Genomic DNA, 18,774 nt, shown 5'->3' on the forward strand with positions numbered 1-18,774 from the left:
ACCTATGAATCAACATATGACACTGCAAGTATCACCAGAAAATAAACAGATGGAAGTGGAGTGGAGGTTTCGTAAGGGATGAGCATGAAAATTGTTTTTAGCAGCATTTATAAGAAGAGAGAGAACAAAGCGTATTACTAAACAGTTGTAACATTTTCTTAGAGAGCCAAATTTTTCATACAGTTAGTTACATGTGTATGTTGTATATCGACAGTACGGACGAGCGTCTTAAAAATTAAAGTAATTTTGAAATAAAGAAAGCAAATTAGTTGGAACATGTCATGTTGTAGTGCAGATAACGCCTTAGTAAATCTGTATTTAGTCACATGTTTTAAATGTTCTAAATTTTTCAAAGCCAAGAAACCTTAGAAATACCTTTCGGTTTGGGGCTATGTGGCGTTTATATCGCATCTACTAAAACGAAACTAATCTCCACCCTAAAAGTCCACGAAGGCCCAACGGTACCGACGGGCAGCCGTATCATCCTGAGCCTACAGGCGTCCCGGATGCGGATATGGAGAGGCATGTGGTAAGCATACCACTCTCTCGGCCGTATGTCAGTTTCCGAGACTGTATCACATCTACGCCTATATCTAATATATTTTTATTGGTACGTTTTAACATCTAGTACAGGATAATTCGTGGCCCTGTAAGCGAGGGAGAAGCGCACACGGTATGACACGCGACGGATGGTCTCAGAACGTGAGAACGGTGGGGTGACGGGAGGTATATCTTGCTGAAACCCACAGAGACAATAGAAATTCACCTGTGACGCTTGGAACGAATCAGCATTGCTATCTTCATTTATATTTACTGTTTAAATAGTAATATACATCTCCAGCCGAGCCTCTGATGTTACTTGCACTGCCAACTTGTTAATAAGCATTTCGGTAACTTTAAATCCACACATAAATAATAAATACAAATTTCAGTTAATGTTGATAATAGTTTGAGAAAACTACAGACCAATCACAGGTTCTCCCTGAGTGGCCAGACGCCAATTGTTAAGATCGCTCACTACCATCCTGTGATAGTTTTGAGAGGAGGCAGTACGTGAATCTTCTTTAAGACGTAATCTCGCATTAATTAGGAGAAATTTATTAAATTTGGCTTGGGATAACGTTATTGTGTTATTTTGTCAGAATTTCGTGTGAATTCTATGATCATGTGGATTGTTTTACTACGATTTTTGCGGTACTCTAAAAATAATTAGCATCCAGAAATACTGCTTTAATATTGACCGCAGAGTGACTCTGAGAAACTTTTTCTTGAACTTTTGGTTCTGTAAATGGAAATAAACTCAAGTGGTATAAATATATTGTGTATTTTCAGTCTTACTATCAATTAGTTATTTCCATTAGCCACCTCATTATACACTGTTTACTTTCTGCACACTCATGTCAGCAACAGGCTGATAGCAAACCGATTCTGACGACAGCTATGAGACATCTTCACAAGAGGAGAGGTAAGCAAGTTGCCTCCAGTTGCATTAGAGAGAGTGAGAGTGAACATAATTTGAGGAAATCCACTTGTTTGTTGACTCTGGCACATCTTTTTTGGTGGGATGTGTTACATTCAGGAACCTATCATGTAGTATTTAATGCTTAGAATTAGCATCTTTTCGGAATTATACTTGATGTACCCACATGATTGCTTTACAGGGTGGTTACTTGACCACTTGAGCCAGCTTTCGTGCTAAAGGAGCACTTCTAACATGACAAATCCGAGCAGAATGGTACTCACTGAGAACAGAAGCTAGAGACACTTTCCAGCAAAGGTGATGTTGAACGGACTGCAAAAAGAGGGGTGCCGGCTATAGATCTATCCACTGCAGCCTAGTTCGGCCACCTGGACAGATGTATACGGGTATACCACTACAGCCATGACTCAGTCTACTTAAGACATCAAAAGTTTTCTTTAGTCTCGTGCAACGGAATCACAGTGTTCCCTCAACAGTGGAGTGTCCCAGAATCACTGTAAAGTTTCATGTGCCAGGGTTTGCCCCTAACTATATCAATTTAGCGACTTGAGATCAGTTGCGCTTCTCTATCACTATACACACAAACTCGTTGTGTTATACGTGTTGGTGACTGAAAAGTTAGAAGTGAATTACCTTTGAAGAAATCAGCCAACGTGGAGGTCATTTTATTAATGACTATTGTACTGCGTTTCAGTATTAACATCACAAATAGTGTCGACTGTAAATTGCTGCGGTTTAGCTATTAGGTCAGATTTAATGCTATAATTATGGCTTGCCTTGTCTTATTATTACAGATGACTTCTTTATTGTGGCTCTTTTAGGAGCTTATATTGTGACAACACCATTAATTGTTTCCATTCTCCGTTCTGTATTACAGCCCAAGAACGAAAATCGGCAGAGAGTCTTGAGCCACAGTAGGGGATGATGTTAATATCTCACACTCTGTTCCTGTTAGTAATATTTTGATTTTAACTTATATCATGTTTGAACTTCCTGCAAAATTATTGGGTTGAGAATTTGAATCTTATTCTTGTCATCGATTTTAATTTTTATTTAATGCATATAAAATGGCAAACAGTACTGTGACCTGCTATTACAGAGACTGCAGAGCCACGATACCGCCGTTAGAAACGTTACTTGTGATCAAAACTTTGTACTGATCAATGCCTTGTGTTGTTTCATGTTTATTATTATTTTAATTATTTATTTATCTTTCTTTGATGTTGCAGTCCATGCATTTGAGAATCATCTAATGAATTTATAGTTCACTGCCGAGCCACAATTATATTCATCATAATACACTCCTGGAAATTGAAATAAGAACACCGTGAATTCATTGTCCCAGGAAGGGGAAACTTTATTGACACATTCCTGGGGTCAGATACATCACATGATCACACTGACAGAACCACAGGCACATAGACACAGGCAACAGAGCACGCACAATGTTGGCACTAGTACAGTGTATATCCATCTTTCGCAGCAATGCAGGCTGCTATTCTCCCATGGAGACCATCGTAGAGATGCTGGATGTAGTCCTGTGGAACGGCTTGCCATGCCATTTCCACCTGGCGCCTCAGTTGGACCAGCGTTCGTGCTAGACGTGCAGACCGCGTGAGACGACGCTTCATCCAGTCCCAAACATGCTCAATGGGGGACAGATCCGGAGATCTTGCTGGCCAGGGTAGTTGACTTACACCTTCTAGAGCACGATGGGTGGCACGGGATACATGCAGACGTGCATTGTCCTGTTGGAACAGCAAGTTCCCTTCCCGGTCTAGGAATGGTAGAACGATGGGTTTGATGACGGTTTGGATATACCATGCACTATTTAGTGTCCCCTCGACGATCACCAGAAGTGTACGGCCAGTGCAGGAGATCGCTCCCCACACCATGATGCCGGGTGTTGGCCCTGTGTGCCTCGGTCGTATGCAGTCCTGATTGTGGCGCTCACCTGCACGGCGCCTAACACGCATACGACCATCATTGGCACCAAGGCAGAAGCGACTCTCATCGCTGAAGACGACACGTCTCCATTCGTCCCTCCATTCACGCCTGTCGCGACACCACTGGAGGCGGGCTGCACGATGTTGGGGCGTGAGTGGAAAACGGCCTAACGGTGTGCGGGACCGTAGCCCAGCTTCATGGAGACGGTTGCGAATGGTCATCGCCGATACCCCAGGAGCAACAGTGTCCCTAATTTGCTGCGAAGTGGCGCTGCGGTCCCCTACGGCACTGCGTAGGATCCTATGGTCTTGGCGTGCATCCGTGCGTCGCTGCGATCCGGTCCCAGGTCGACGGGCACGTGCACCTTCCGCCGACCACTGGCGACAACATCGATGTACTGTGGAGACCTCACGCCCCACGTGTTGAGCAATTCGGCGGTACGTCCACTCGGCCTCCCGCATAACCCACTATACGCCCTCGCTCAAAGTCCATCAACTGCACATACGGTTCACGTCCACACTGTCGCGGCATGCTACCAGTGTTAAAGACTGCGATGGAGCTCCATATGCCACGGCAAACTGGCTGACACTGACGGCGGCGGTGCACAAATGCTGCGCAGCTAGCGCCTTTCGACGGCCAACACCGCGGTTCCTGGTGTGTCCGCTGTGCCGTGCGTGTGATCATTGCTTGTACAGCCCTCTCGCAATGTCCGGAGCAAGTATGGTGGGTCTGACACACCGGTGTCAATGTGTTCTTTTTTCTCATTTCCAGGAGTGTATATTATAGTTACATTTCACCCATTTAAATCACTTGTCTAATTGGCAGCCTATTTCTGAGCCATAACCATACAAGGATGGAAAAAGAATTGTAGCGACCATAAACAATAAATGCAGACTAACTAAGTTCTGGGAATACATTTGCCTTGATTACGTATACTGCTTATTAACATTGCAACACCACTGGTTAATGTAAACGCGAGACAGGCCATTGAAAATGTGTAATGTTTGTACAGTGTAGTCCCAGAGCGTAGAAAGGAAATAAGCAAACATGCGTGCATAGTGTTGCTCTGGTGACGGATGTCAGTTTGGGGGATGGTGTTCCAAACCTGTAGCGCTTCGCCGGACTGTACTGGTAGAGTTAACGCTAGTTGTGGATGACGTTGGAGTTGTTCGATAATGTCCCAGATGTGCTCTATTGGAGACAGATCTGGCGGTTGTGCAGGCGTAGTAAAACGTCGACATTCCGTACAGAATGTTCGTTTACAACAGCGGTATGCGGCCGAGCGTCATCCTGTTGAAATCACCCCGTGGAATCCTGTTCATGGATGGCAGCCCAACAGGTCGAATCACCAGATCGAAGTGTAGATTTGTAGTAAGGGTGCGTGGGACCACTAAGAGAATGTTCTCGTTGTGATACGAAATCGTACCTCATACCAGAATTCCAGATGTAAGTCCAGTGCTGGCCAGGGAGGCCGAGCGGTTCTAGGCGCTTCAGTCTGGAACCGCGCGACCGCTACGGTCGCAGGTTCTAATCCTGACTCAGGCGTGGATGTGCGTGATGTCCTTAGGTTAGTTAGGTTTAAGTAGTTCTAAGTTCTAGGAGACTGATGACCTCAGATGTTTGAGTTCCATAGTGCTCAGAGCCATTTGAACCATTTTTGTAAGTCCAGTGTGTCTAGCACGTAAGCAGGTTGGTTGCAGGCTCCCAACTGGTCCCATTCTAACCTAAACAAGACTGTCACTGACACGGAGGTAGAACCACCTTTCATTGGAAAACGCAACTGATGTCCACATTTCTCTCGAATGATCTATTGTTGGACATTACTGATGTATGTAATGGTGTTGGTTTCTGGTCAGCTGTATTTAACGCTACATGGCTTCTTGCTCGGAGCTATACTTGAAGTAACCGATTTATTACAATTCGTTATGTCTCTCCCTTGGCAATATCTGCTTAGATTGCTGCTGCAGCTGCTCTGCGATGCGCCACAGGGATATTACGAAAGCAATGGTCTTCTTTGTCATGGTGCCACATTGCCGTCCGGAGTTCGGTCTTCTTGCGACATAGGATTCTAGTGGTCACTACTGGCAGCAATTACACTCCAGGAAATGGAAAAAAGAACACATTGACACCGGTGTGTCAGACCCACCATACTTGCTCCGGACACTGCGAGAGGGCTGTACAAGAAATGATCACACTCAAGGCACAGCGGACACATCAGGAACCGCGGTGTTGGCCGTCGAATGGCGCTAGCTGCGCAGCATTTGTGCACCGCCGCCGTCAGTGTCAGCCAGTTTGCCGTGGCATACGGAGCACCATCACAGTCATTAATACTGGTAGCATGCCGCGACAGCGTGGACGTGAACCGTATGTGCAGTTGACGGACTTTGAGCGAGGGCGTATAGTGGGCATGCCGGAGGCCTGGTGGACGTACCGCCGAATTGCTCAACACGTGGGGCGTGAGGTCTCCACAGTACATCGATGTTGTCGCCAGTGGTCGGCGGAAGGTGCACGTGCCCGTCGACCTGGGACCGGACCGCAGCGACGCACGGATGCACGCCAAGACCGTAGGATCGTACGCAGTGCCGTAGGGGAGCGCACCGCCACTTCCCAGCAAATTAGGGGCACTGTTGCTCCTGGGGTATCGGCGAGGACCATTCGCAACCGTCTCCATGAAGCTGGGCTACGGACCCGCACACCGTTAGGCCGTCTTCCGCTCACGCCCCAACATCGTGCAGCCCGCCTCCGGTGGTGTCGCGACAGGCGTGAATGGAGGGACGAATGGAGACGTGTCGTCTTCAGCGATGAGAGTCGCTTCTGCCTTGGTGCCAATGATGGTCGTATGCGTGTTTGGCGCCGTGCAGGTGAGCGCCACACTCAGGACTGCATACGACCGAGGCACACAGGGCCAACACCCGGCATCATTGTGTGGGGAGCGATCTCCTACAATGGCCAAACACCTCTGGTGATCGTCGAGGAGACACTGAATAGTGCACGGTATATACAAACCGTCATCGAACCCATCGTTCTACCATTCCCAGACCAGCAAGGGAACTCGCTGTTCCAACAGGACAATGCACGTCCGCATGTATTCTGTGCCACCCAACGTGCTCTAGAAGGTGTAAGTCAACTACCCTGGCCAGCAAGATCTCCGGATCTGTCCCCCATTGAGCATGTTTGGGACTGGATGAAGCGTCGTCTCACGCGGTCTGCACGTCCAGCACGAGCGTTGGTCCAACTGACGCCCCAGGTGGAAATGGCATGGCAAGCCGTTACACAGGACTACATCCAGCATCTCTACGATCGTCTCCATGGGAGAATAGCAGCCTGCATTGCTGCGAAAGGTGGATATACACTGTACTAGTGCCGACATTGTGCATGCTCTATTGCCTGTGTCTATGTTGATGTGGTTCTGTCAGTGTGATCATGTGATGTATCTGACCCCAGGAATTTGTCAATAAAGTTTTCCCTTCCTGGGACAATGAATTCACGGTGTTCTTATTTCAATTTCCAGGAGTGTAGATATGAACGAAAAAATAATAACCTACTAATCATAAGATTTTTCTAAATGAATAACCAAATTATATGGAAAATTACCTACACTTGAACACAGCCAAACTGCCCTAACTACGCCGAAGTGCCCCAAACACTGGACTGCGCAGTCAGACTGCAAAATAAAGACTACCTGCAAGGCAAAAACTATTGTGACTTTTTTCAGAGATGCTCACTAGGTTACACTGGGAGTCGTACTGGAACCTGACTCAGCTGCCGGGTCGGTACCTGGCGAGTCACAGACTGTGCAAAGGCTGAACTATATTGTGTGAGTTATAGAGGATTTCGTCCTCATTTAAATAAATGGCCGAAAGTGTCAGCCTACAGGAATTTTGAAACGAACCCTGTCGTCGAGGACCGAGTGCCACAAATGGAGCAGATTCACCACGTGATGGGGACATTGACGGGCGTCTATTGTCAATTGAAGTCTAAGCGCTGTAGTGTGCGAGAGAGACAGACGAGGACCTAAGTTATAGGCAAAGCCAGTAGAAGCCGTTTGTGGCTGAGGAGACGTAGCAGTGTTAAATATGGCAGACCTAAGATTGGATTTAAAGGGAAACATTTATGGAAACAATTTAATTCTGCAATAATGCAGGGAATCAAGCCACAGTAATTTTAATCTGCCATCCTCCATAAATTTTGATGGTGATCAGAATAAAACTTGAATATTGATCATATCTATCGTAGTTTAGGATTTACTGCTTACGGGAAGTTATCAAGTTTTATAACAAAGACCTGAATGCTAAAATCTGTATGCTTTGGTCGATCTTAACGATCGTCATTTCATATTGAAGGGCATAATAACAAATGTTGTAAATATCAACTGTGTAAATTTATTTGTTCGAGATATATAGTAAATTTAATTTATCAGTATTTTCAGCTAGCCATCAGATCATCATTTCATCCACATAAAACACACTGAACTATGACAGCATGACACCTTATTGAGTCATTAGGTTGCAGAATATTTATCCTAAAGTTTTGTGCATAATAGTTACTTTTGTTCTTTATTTATTTATCACTAAACACGTTGGTACAAGGCTACTGGACGTGACAATGAAAGCTAAGAAGGAAATTGTATTGGTTTTATGTAAAAAATTTAACGTTTATTATGTAATGGATATTACTATTATTTTTTGAGAACGTGAAAGTGGTCAAGCTATGATTTTTTAAATATGTTAAAATGTAAAGAAATGTTGAATAAGCTGCAGCCAATGAGATGGACTGCTTCAGGAAAGGGAACTGCCCTAGTCAGTTGAGCGAGGGATTTCGGTGGCCGAGGGGTTCTAGGCGCTTCATTCTGGAACCGCGCAACCGCTACGGTCTCAGGTTCGAATCCTGCCTCGAGCATTGATGTGTGTGGTGTCCTTAGGTTAGTAAGGTTTAAGTACCTGTAAGTGCTAGGGGACTGGTAACCTCAGACGTTAAGTCCCACAGACCTCAGAGCCATGTGAACCATTTTTGAGGATATTCAGCTGGCGGTAAAAGCGACCGGGCCGGGCAGAGGGAGTGCTGGTGAAGACGCGAAAGAGGACAGTTCTGTTGCAGACGCGAAAGCCGACGGTCGGTCTTTAGGCAGCGAGAAGGTGAAACGAAATAGAACATTTCACGCTGTGTGGTATCGCGGGACTTGCTACCTGAGGAGTGAGCACGGTGAGCAGCCCCGCGCTTGGGGATACTTTTCGTGTAGATAACTTGTACTTCGCGATGAGACTGTAAATGTTCAACCTGTGTCTAATTAATATGGGCTCGAATGTAACAGTAACTCTGAATACCAGCACTTTCGCTAATAGTTTGCATTTTGAATAAACATTATTCTACAAAAATCGCAAGTGTGTGGCATTAATTTAGTTCCGCATATTACTATTACTGTTACTATATGTTACGTTAACTTCTTATTTCGCAAAGTTGCCATTAGACAGATGATTTAACCAAAGATTCAGAGGATTATAATTTAGGGCATGTAATGCGACACGTGCGGTTCAACTCCCAGACGAGTTTAAGCCCAGACATTTCGACAAAGAGCAACAGCCTGTGAGCCCGAAAATTTTAGTGATGTTAGCTCGCAATCGCTAACCAGCCGAAAAAAAATTACAATGTATAAAACTTATGGAAACTAATGTACTAACCAACTGAACAGTGCCATTGTACCGGACAACTTCTGTTATCTTTATAACGTGATCGTTTTACATAACAGATGGTTTGTTTCACGTTCGCTTGATTTATTACAAGAGTTTTAGAACAGTGACGACAGCTCCATGTCGGCGATGTTTCCGCGATGCTGTTAAAAAGTTTCAGAGATCATGGAGAGATGTAAAAGTATGAATTTGAGGTAAGGGGTGTTGCAGAGAAGGGAACGTGTCGAAAGATGGAGGCGAAAATCGTTCTGATACATCTGACGGTGATATACATGTACCATCACAGTTTTTACTATGACTGTATATATATGTAACAGGGAGGTTATAGAAGCAAGATGATTCTAATTGAAGAATTTATTAATAATTCAGTACACAGAACTGGTGCTTTTTGAGGACAGAAGCAGGGGCGCTGGCGTTCTAGTTGCGATCGTTCAGTTTCACGGTCACCTGCTGTTGGAACGGAGGCTATATACAGGGTGTTCCGAAACAGCTCAAATGCGCTATACTTTGCCAGACTATTGACTGTCGCTTTCGTTCGAAGATTCCTGGCACATCCGCAGTTCTACCAGCAACGACGGCAGCTCTAGCTACGACGTCTTCTTCTGTTTCCACACATTCAGGTAGGTGAGGTCAGGTTACCTGGCTGGCCAGACCACAGAGCCACTTCGGATCATCCATTAATTCCCTACGGTGGCTCCTAGAAGATTCTTCACAGCAGTACAGAAATGAGCCCGGACCCCCACATACTGGTAGCATTCTTTTTCTATTTATCGTCTTTCGGGTCGTGTCCATTCAGCTACCCCAGCAGCAATCTCAATTATGATGATACGAATGTAATGGCATCACAACATCCAGCCTTAGATCTGGCAGCACAGGTTCTCCATCTGTTGATGCGGAATACAAGATTTAAAGGGTAATCAACCCATCAGCAAATGTCTGCCCACATCACTGCATATGCTCAGTGTTTATATTATGATGAGTGTAGATAGATTTTATTTACGATTTTGTACCTGTTGTGTACACAGAAGATATCCTCAGCAACCATTGTATTACCGATGTCTCTCAAAGATGATAATTGTTCTAAAACACAGAAGAATCCGAAGTGGTTATCACATTTCTACCAAGGAATTCACTGGGATGATTCTGGGATACCCTATAAATATATGGTGAGATCGCATTGGGTATTCCACCACACGGATACTATCATCTTCGTGAAGGAGAAGATCTCATGGCTGTGTCAAATTTTCAAGTTTGCTGCTATTCAAGATCGGGTATTCTACAGGTGTCCTGTTCTCCATCGACTCAGATGAAGTGTAAAAATAGTGTTGCTGTGTCTGTCAATCCATTTTCTTACGCTATAGCGTCCATTCCATTCATTTCCAATAAAAATTTTACGTCGTTTCCTCACATTCTACATTGTTTTGCGGAAAATAAATTTACTAATTATCTTATAGCAATCTTCCTCATCGTGAAACCTCACGGAAGCTTTTAGTGTCGCATTCAAATCAATACATTCCTTCAACCAGGAGGACAGTTTGAAGGAGATAACCCAAGTGATTCTAACCAGCTCCATCCCCCAAGATGAGGCACTGCTGGAGATTAGGACAGTGAACAATTCATCTCCGCTTATTCCCCAGCGCTGTCATCAGTGTTCTTGTGTAGCCTCTTCACGAAATTAGTTGCTCTGGACACAGTGGCTAATCGGCAAGCGCATCATGCAGACTCGTAGGGTACGTGACGTCTGCCTCCGTCACACACCACACATCCAATAAGTCGTCATACCACCCATTATTTTTTCCGCCTAATCCCAGATATTCCACTTCCGACATCCATCGAAACTTCCAAATCTGAACTGATAGTTTCATGGCGTGCCTGTATAAGTTATTTACATCCAACTACGTGATGTATCTCGAAAAAGGGATGCGATGAACCTGTCACCCATCCGTGGATTATTTCCCTTGGCGTCCATGTGGACACATTAGCAAAATCCCCGTGGTCCCTTATCTCGAATAAAAGAAGCATGTTAGCATCAGTCAATAATTCAATTCTGAACATCGCTTTCTTGAACATTGCGTTCCAAGACAATCAAGGTGCCGTGTGATAAAAGGCGGGATCCAGATAATGTGTGGTATGCTTAGACTCTGGAATTTGTGGAAAACGTCTGCAAGCAACCGCAAGTCTGTGTTCATGTAAAGCCGTTTGTACGCTCATCAAATGAAGACACTTATGGCAAACTCGTACTCTGTATGTCTTATGGCATCGCCTGTAAGTTTCCTTGAGAACCATTTTTTTAAAAAAAACCTTCCAATTCGCAATTTGAAACTTTTCCTCATCGGGAAATACAGAATGTCTTCCCGAGTCACAATTTCAACGGGTGTCTGGAGTGGTGCTTGCATAAAACATAGCGAGTCAAGGAAGGGGAGCGTAATTCTAAGCGTAATTCGTTTGGAGAACGAAACATGTTTCTCAACGCTCTCATGTAGGACATTGATGTGATATTTCTCCATACCGAAAGCTACCAAGTGGTCAACAAGAAATCGAGCGTCATACCTGCTTAAATTATGGAAGAAAATGGGGAATGTGTCTGGATAACTGCTTTTTTAAAAATTACACGTATTGTGAGTTGCGCTACGGAAGTTCGCACTAAAATAACAGTGGTCCTTATGAGGATTTCCCGGTTTTCAGTCTAACATCAGCCCATGTATATGACAGTCAACCGCGTTATTATTTAAATCTTCACTCTTCTTCGGTTGAATCTTGGGAAAGTTGCCGCTGTGAAGCTGATGAACCACCCATGAGAGTTTTTCTACCTGAGTTAGAAGCCAGACTGCAGTGTTAACCCCGACATTAGATTTGTATTGGTTAAGAGCTGAATAATAGAACGATAAAATTTGGTACCTTGCCTCATGTCCTATGTGTTATTCTGAGAAGATAGTGTGTGAGACTGTAGGGTCACCGTCACTGTGGGAAGAAGGGCATCGCTACAGATGGTGAGCATTTTGAAAATTCGTAATATGTTTTTCTTAGCAGTCATAATAATATAAAAGTATTGGCTCTGAGCACTACGTGACTTTATATCTGAGGTGATCAGTCCCCTAGAACTTAGAAATACTTAAACCTAACCAACCGAAGGACATCACGCACATCCATGTCCGAGGAAGGATTCGAACCTGCCACCGTAGCGGCCTCGCCGTTCCAAACTGCAGCACCAAGAACCACTCGGCCACACTGGCCGGCAATAATACGTATCGTGTGCCGGGAAGCACGGTCTACTTCATCCTTTGCTGATTATCTGTTTGAGGAAAAATAATTCAGACACTTTAAGATAACTCGCTTCTAACACATGTGGTTACTAAGTTGAGAGGATGGGTGTTGGGACATGTTTTTAGTCCAAACACAATGATAAATGCCTTTCTCCTCATTTTTCTCATCAGAGAATAAGAGCATATTTACATGCATCTTAGGCTCACTGACAAATTTAGAGAAACGGAGGGGACTGACTACTATATGCTTGTTCTGCTCATCGGACTTAAGTTTATCCAGGCCATAAACTGGCCTGAAATGTAAGTAAGCTCTGGAGCTTAACGGGGAACTCGATGCCGTCAAAGTTATACACCCTGGAGTTGTAGTATTTTTAGGCGTCTGGAATGCACCACGATGCTCATGAAGATCTCAGTAAGTGTAATTTGTTTTGCAAGCCAGAACTGACCATGCAAATAAGTCTGATCGGTTTTATACAGTATTTCTTGTCTTCTGTTTCCTTAGGAAGCTGGACATACCATTTATTGGATCGTAGACATGTGCATGGATGTCTTGGTGTAGTATTTGCTGAGTGCTTTAGCTTATCCCCTTACACCATTCCGTGATATTGGACCAGTATAGATCTCAAGGTAGACTCACAATAGCATAAGGTGATTGATATGCTACAGGTTATCACATCATTGTCGCCAATAAGATAATGAAGACTAACGTTTTCAGTGCCAGGAGCAACTATGGGGAGGTACAACAGTTCGATGCACAGCACAGCAATGCGTTTAATGGGGGAATACGGTGTGTCTTTACTAACCTTGAGATGCTGTTTCTTCAATGGGAAGGCACGCTTTTAGAACCCCACCAGGATTGAGGTACCCTCCTACCCGCTGCTCGATTCTAGTGAATGAGACTTGCTCATCAAAGGCATCCACAATCAAAGAGTATTGTAATTGCGTTATGGTGTCACTGACCTGGTGTCCTTCACTAAGAGGATGGGAGAGGGAACTGTCAGTAGCCACAGGATCATCCCTATTCCTAATTTTACTACAACTAGATGAAAATGCTGCTTGTGGTGAGTTGTTGAGCAGTTCTTGTGATACCTTGTAAGATCGGCGGGGATAACTACGTGGAGGAGGAGGATGAGGAGGAAAAGATTTTGCCGTATCGGGCCAGTGCGAGCAGCCGTTGCTGGCGAGGCCTGCTTTACAGGGCCCAGACTTGTTGCCCCTGGTGCCTGCGCCTCGGCGTATTGCATGAATGATGGTGTTGTAGAGAGAGAGAATAACGAACACAGTTAAGTATGACGATCCATACATCGCCAGCTGCTGTTACTGCTGCAAGGAAAGAAACAGTACACATTATTTTTAAGCAGAGTAAGTATATGTTATCTATGTTGCTGTGGCTCCTTTGCATCTGTCTCATGTCATCCAGCATTTCCTCATACTGATAATGGTCTTCCTCAATCTCCTCCACCCACTGTGGCATTTCGTCATCGCCTGAATTGGTGAAGAGCTACATGTTCATCTCAGTGATATCACGTAAAACAACATATTAATTTTGTTTAATAAGGGTAACGTAGACATACACAAAGAAGTATGAGGAAAATACATTTTTTTAGAATATATATTAACAGGATATCTGCGACAGCTCCTCCTTATTGTCGACCCATATCTCTCCGTGTTCTTCTTCTTCTACCAGAAAATCGTCTATAACAACAGTGAATATGTACCATAATATATATACGACGATTTTCTTGTAAAACAGAACGTATGACGTATACACAGTACTAGGAAGAACATAAATACAATGCTGATGCTACTGCTGTTGCTGGCTTTCAGTAACCAGCTCACCGATTACATGTTGAACAATAAGACGATATGTATACAATACGGCGAAATTCTTAGTAAAAAAGTTACAGTTATCGTTTTTGATTTTCGAAATCATGTAGAGCAGCAAGATCTCACTGACTGATCACTAAATAACACCAGCATATTACGTATTCAACAACAACTAAAAAAAACTGCTTAGGATGCGGTTGCTGCCACTGGTGCATCTCAGCATTTATTTCATCCAAAAGTATCTGCATGTATGATGAAACAATAAGAAGAAATGTGCTTAATACTACGAAATTGTTAGTTGAAGAAAAAGCCACAGTTTCTGAGCTGAATATAAACTTATCAGGTAATTTCCATTGCCTCAGGTGTTTCTCACCGCTGGTATTACTGCCAATCCTGCTGCCACACTTCATTTTTACAAATAAAAACTGCAAGCACACATGAACCAGAAGATGACCTGAGGCTACAGCGGACGATATTTCTATGAGACTGGGGGTGGTGATGGTAGGGTTCATATAGACTCAAGTTGCGCCACTAATTTGGAGTGAAGCAGACTGACGGTAGAATTTAGGTATACCTTGCTCGACAAGGTTGGACAAGTTGGTTCACACAAGAACAAATAGGATATAAGAGTTTTACATGGAGTGGAGGTGGTTTCCCAGGTATCAGATGTGAAAATGACGCCGAATTCTGCTCTGCAGTCGTTGAACTGTCCAGTTGGCGATGCTCGAGGCGCTGCCTATATGGGTGACTGATGTATTTCTCAGTGCGTGTGGCTGCCTTCAGACCGTGTGGGTTACAGGCAATGCAATGTGGACTTTTCTTGTGTTCTCAAACATCTCTGCATACAAGACCCCTGATATAGGGCGTGTATTCTTGAAATGTTATTGCTTCATTTGCTTTTGTCTCTCTATACACATGTGGATGGATCATATCATTCTGTTTCATATGATCATCAATAATTATTTCCCACCGATGTCGCTTGGAGCCCGCCGTGGTGGCCGAGCGGTTCTAGGCACTACAGTCGGGAACCGCGCGAACACTACGGTCGCCGGTTCGAATCCTGCCTCGGACAGGGATATGTGTGATCTCCTTAGGTTAGTTAGGTTTAAGTAGTTCTAGGTTCTAGAGGACTGATGACCTCAGAAGTTAAGTCCCATAGTGCTCAGAGCCATTTCTTGTCGCTTGGGAGGCTAGGAGCGCTTGCTAGTTGTCCGCTGGCCTGGGCACAAGGCTTCTTGGCACCATGGGAAGCAGAAATTTCTTTCGTAATATGGTATTTGCACTGCCAATCTGTCGTACTGTAATCAGAGCAGGACATCACGTCTGATGTTTGTGGCACCGGAAAGCTAGTGTTTCCTGTCACCTCTTACATGCTGGAATACCCACGAAACCGGCTGCCATCACCTAACGCTTTGTTCGGATATTAGCGAGACTTCTCGTCTGTGCGCCTCTCTCCCTACCTGTGTTCGTGGTAATACACGAAGCGGATGACGGTGCATTAGCCGACAGCAGTCGTGGGCCCAAGCTTGTGTAGTACGGCCTCTATCCCGACCTGCGGGCGCGGGAATAACGGAAACGGAGGGCACGTCTGCCCTACGGAGGCCGGCAGAGCGGCCTGAGCTGGCGAGGCGTGCGCATCGCTGCCGTTGCGCGCTACGCTAACTCGGCCGTTGAGAGCTCGTGAAGAGTTTTCTGTGCTGTGGGAGCCGCGCAGAGCAAATTGTCGTGCGTTGTTTTGACAACGCGTGCAGATTGTCGTGTTTCGCGCCTCACAGCATGGGAAAGAAGGGTGCGCAGAGGAAACCTGCCGCTACGAAGGGTCCTTCGGTTGCGCAACTTACTAAGTCTGCCGACCATGCAAGGAACTCCCGAGAAGACGAGTCGCGGCCTGTCCCCCCTTTATACATCAAGTGTAAAGGTGGGTGGACAGCGCTGTTCGACACTATGACGAACTGCGCACGGAACGAAGTGGTCTACGAGTCTGTCGATACAGACTCGCTGATCTGCGTTCGAGCCGCAAACGTGGCCGACCACAGGGCGATCAAGGTCGCAGTGGCCGACCACATCGTCGACGCGCCGCCGACGCGTGAGAAGGCACCTTCCCCAGGAAGGATGAAGACGACCAAGGCACTCCTCAGGGGGCTACCTTGGTGCTGTGACGAGGCAGCGGTCCGGGAAGGGCTGCTGCGAGCCGGGTTTGGTGGTGTAACCGCAAGGCTGCACAACCGAACCAACAAGAAGAGGGCGCCGCTCTATGCCGTTACCGTGCATACGGTCGACGGCGGGAGCGACATCTTCGACTTGCGGAAGCTGCTGGGCTTCCCGGTGACGTCAGAGGCTCTCCCGACCGCCATGGACCCCCTGCCCCAGTGCTTCAGGTGCCAGGGCGAGGGCCATGTTGCGAAGTATTGCCGCAACGCGGTGCGGTGCGTCAAGTGCTCAGGGGAGCACGACAGCCGCGCCTGCGACCGCGGCAGCAACGTTCTGCCGACCTGTGTCCGGTGTGGCGGCCCGCACGTCGCCAGCTGGCGCGGCTGTGCTGCTTTTGCAAGCCGCAGCCGTGTCGGGGGCGGCGAGGCGGCCGCGGCCGCACCGACACAGCGGAAGATGCGAAGACGACGTCAGAAACGGCGTAGGGCGCAGAACAGCCCGGCGCAGCAGAGGGACGGCGCAGCAGCAGCTCCACCTGCCAGGAGCAGGGAAGACCGCTTGGAAACGGGCGGCCAGGACGCAGCCCGCGCTCCCGAGAAGATACGTGACCTCGAACTCGGCAACGCCGTGAAGGAGGCCACTGCAGCCCTCAGAGCCGTCATTGCGACGGAGAGGGCTGCCTTCGCAGCCGCCGTGGCTGCAGAGAAAGAAGAGGCCTTGAGGCAGCTGCGAGCAGTCTTCGCCCGAGGCCCCAGCGCAGTAGTACCTGCGAACACTCCTGCGACCTCGCAGAAGGACGTCCGCGCGCCTGAGCCAGCGGTTGCCCCAGCAGCACCGCAGGTGAGAGGTGCAGTGAAGAAAACCACCGCTCCAGCTGAACCGGTGGCAACGCCGACCGCGACGGGAGCCGGTCCCCCAAGGGATCGAGAAGCCAAAAGGGCAGCCTTTATCGCCCAGGCGCGAGCGAACGGCAAAACTTCCTCGGACGCTGAACTGACGCAGCTCTTCGAACAAACGGAGCTCTTTGACGCTACACTGCGAAAGAGCTGCGGCGTGCAGTAGAGGAGGACGCTGAACGGTAGCCGATCGCTGTCGTTCTGCACCAGCCTGATGAAGCTGCACCAAGTCACCGACGACAAGGCGCAGCAGAGGGCCCAACAGCAACGTATGCGTTGCCGCGCCGAACTCTTATGTTACAGGGAGGAAGCCACTGCAGCCGGCCCAGGGGACTACAAGTGAGCCCAACCGCAGCACTCGGACTGACCCAGCTAACGGACACGCAGACATAGGTAACGATGCATGATACCTCACGCTAACCGACCTCACCTTGCATGCTCTATCGCAGCTAGCAAGCCGCTACTGCCCTTACTACCCGTCCTACTGTCGCAGAGGTTTTTTTTCCCTTGGCTCTGGCCTTGGCACTTTTTTTCCCTCTGCCCTTACAACCGCTACCCTTCAATCGCTTTCGACCACTTCTATCTCCTGATGGACCATGTAAATGAGTAATCTTACCCAGACGCATGGACAACATCACAGCCTGCATCCTGTGACGCCTGATTCAAAACTAACATGCTTACGGAGGTGACAGTAGAACTTTTGGTTTGGTCACCACGTTGATGCGGGCGTGGAGGGGCCCCATCCTTTTATAAAATCTGCCCTACGGTCTGTACGAAGACGGGATCGAGCGATTTTTAATACTGTAGCTAGATATGGTGAATTATGATGGTGACGATTTCGTGATGGTATTGCTTCCACGAACGGAAAAAAGCTATCTAATCAATTACTTCCTTGTTACGTATTTTACAAGATCTATATCTTCTGAAAAAGCAGAGAATGTTTAGCTTTTCCCACCAAACAAAACAGGGATAAGAGTTTGCGAACTGAATTTTATGAATAAACAGTATAACTTTTGCTTTGTAATTGACACTGATTAGAATTTCCTATTGTACAATCTTTTCTCTCCAGCACAAGTTGAGTCTTTTACCCGCCAGTTTCCCAATGGGTATGCAGCGAGCTGGCAAATTTACCACCGATGGAGGTGTTAATTAATTTATAGATTTACTTCATTAACCAACCAAATTATTAGATTGGGAGAGGGGTGTGTGAGTAACTCCAGTGACAGGGAAGCGGAACGTTGGAGGGTTCGAGAGAGGAGTGAGGTATAGGGGGATAGGTGGGTAGCTTTCTCGAAAGGACGAACTATACCCAGGCAGTCATAAATCAACACTCAGGCGGACATAAGCCAAATTACCAGAACAGTAGCTTAAGATCATGGATCAATTGGATGACACAATTTAATTTATTTCCATATCAATTTTATATCAAAAGGGGAGTAGAAACCCTGTTGCAGTACTATTTATACCAGATTGCAATGGAGGTTGTCAGATACAACTTTTTTCGGTGCGACTCTCATGTTCCC

This window comes from Schistocerca gregaria, chromosome X (genome assembly GCF_023897955.1).
Source record: "Schistocerca gregaria isolate iqSchGreg1 chromosome X, iqSchGreg1.2, whole genome shotgun sequence".
Taxonomy (NCBI): Eukaryota; Metazoa; Arthropoda; class Insecta; order Orthoptera; family Acrididae; genus Schistocerca; species Schistocerca gregaria.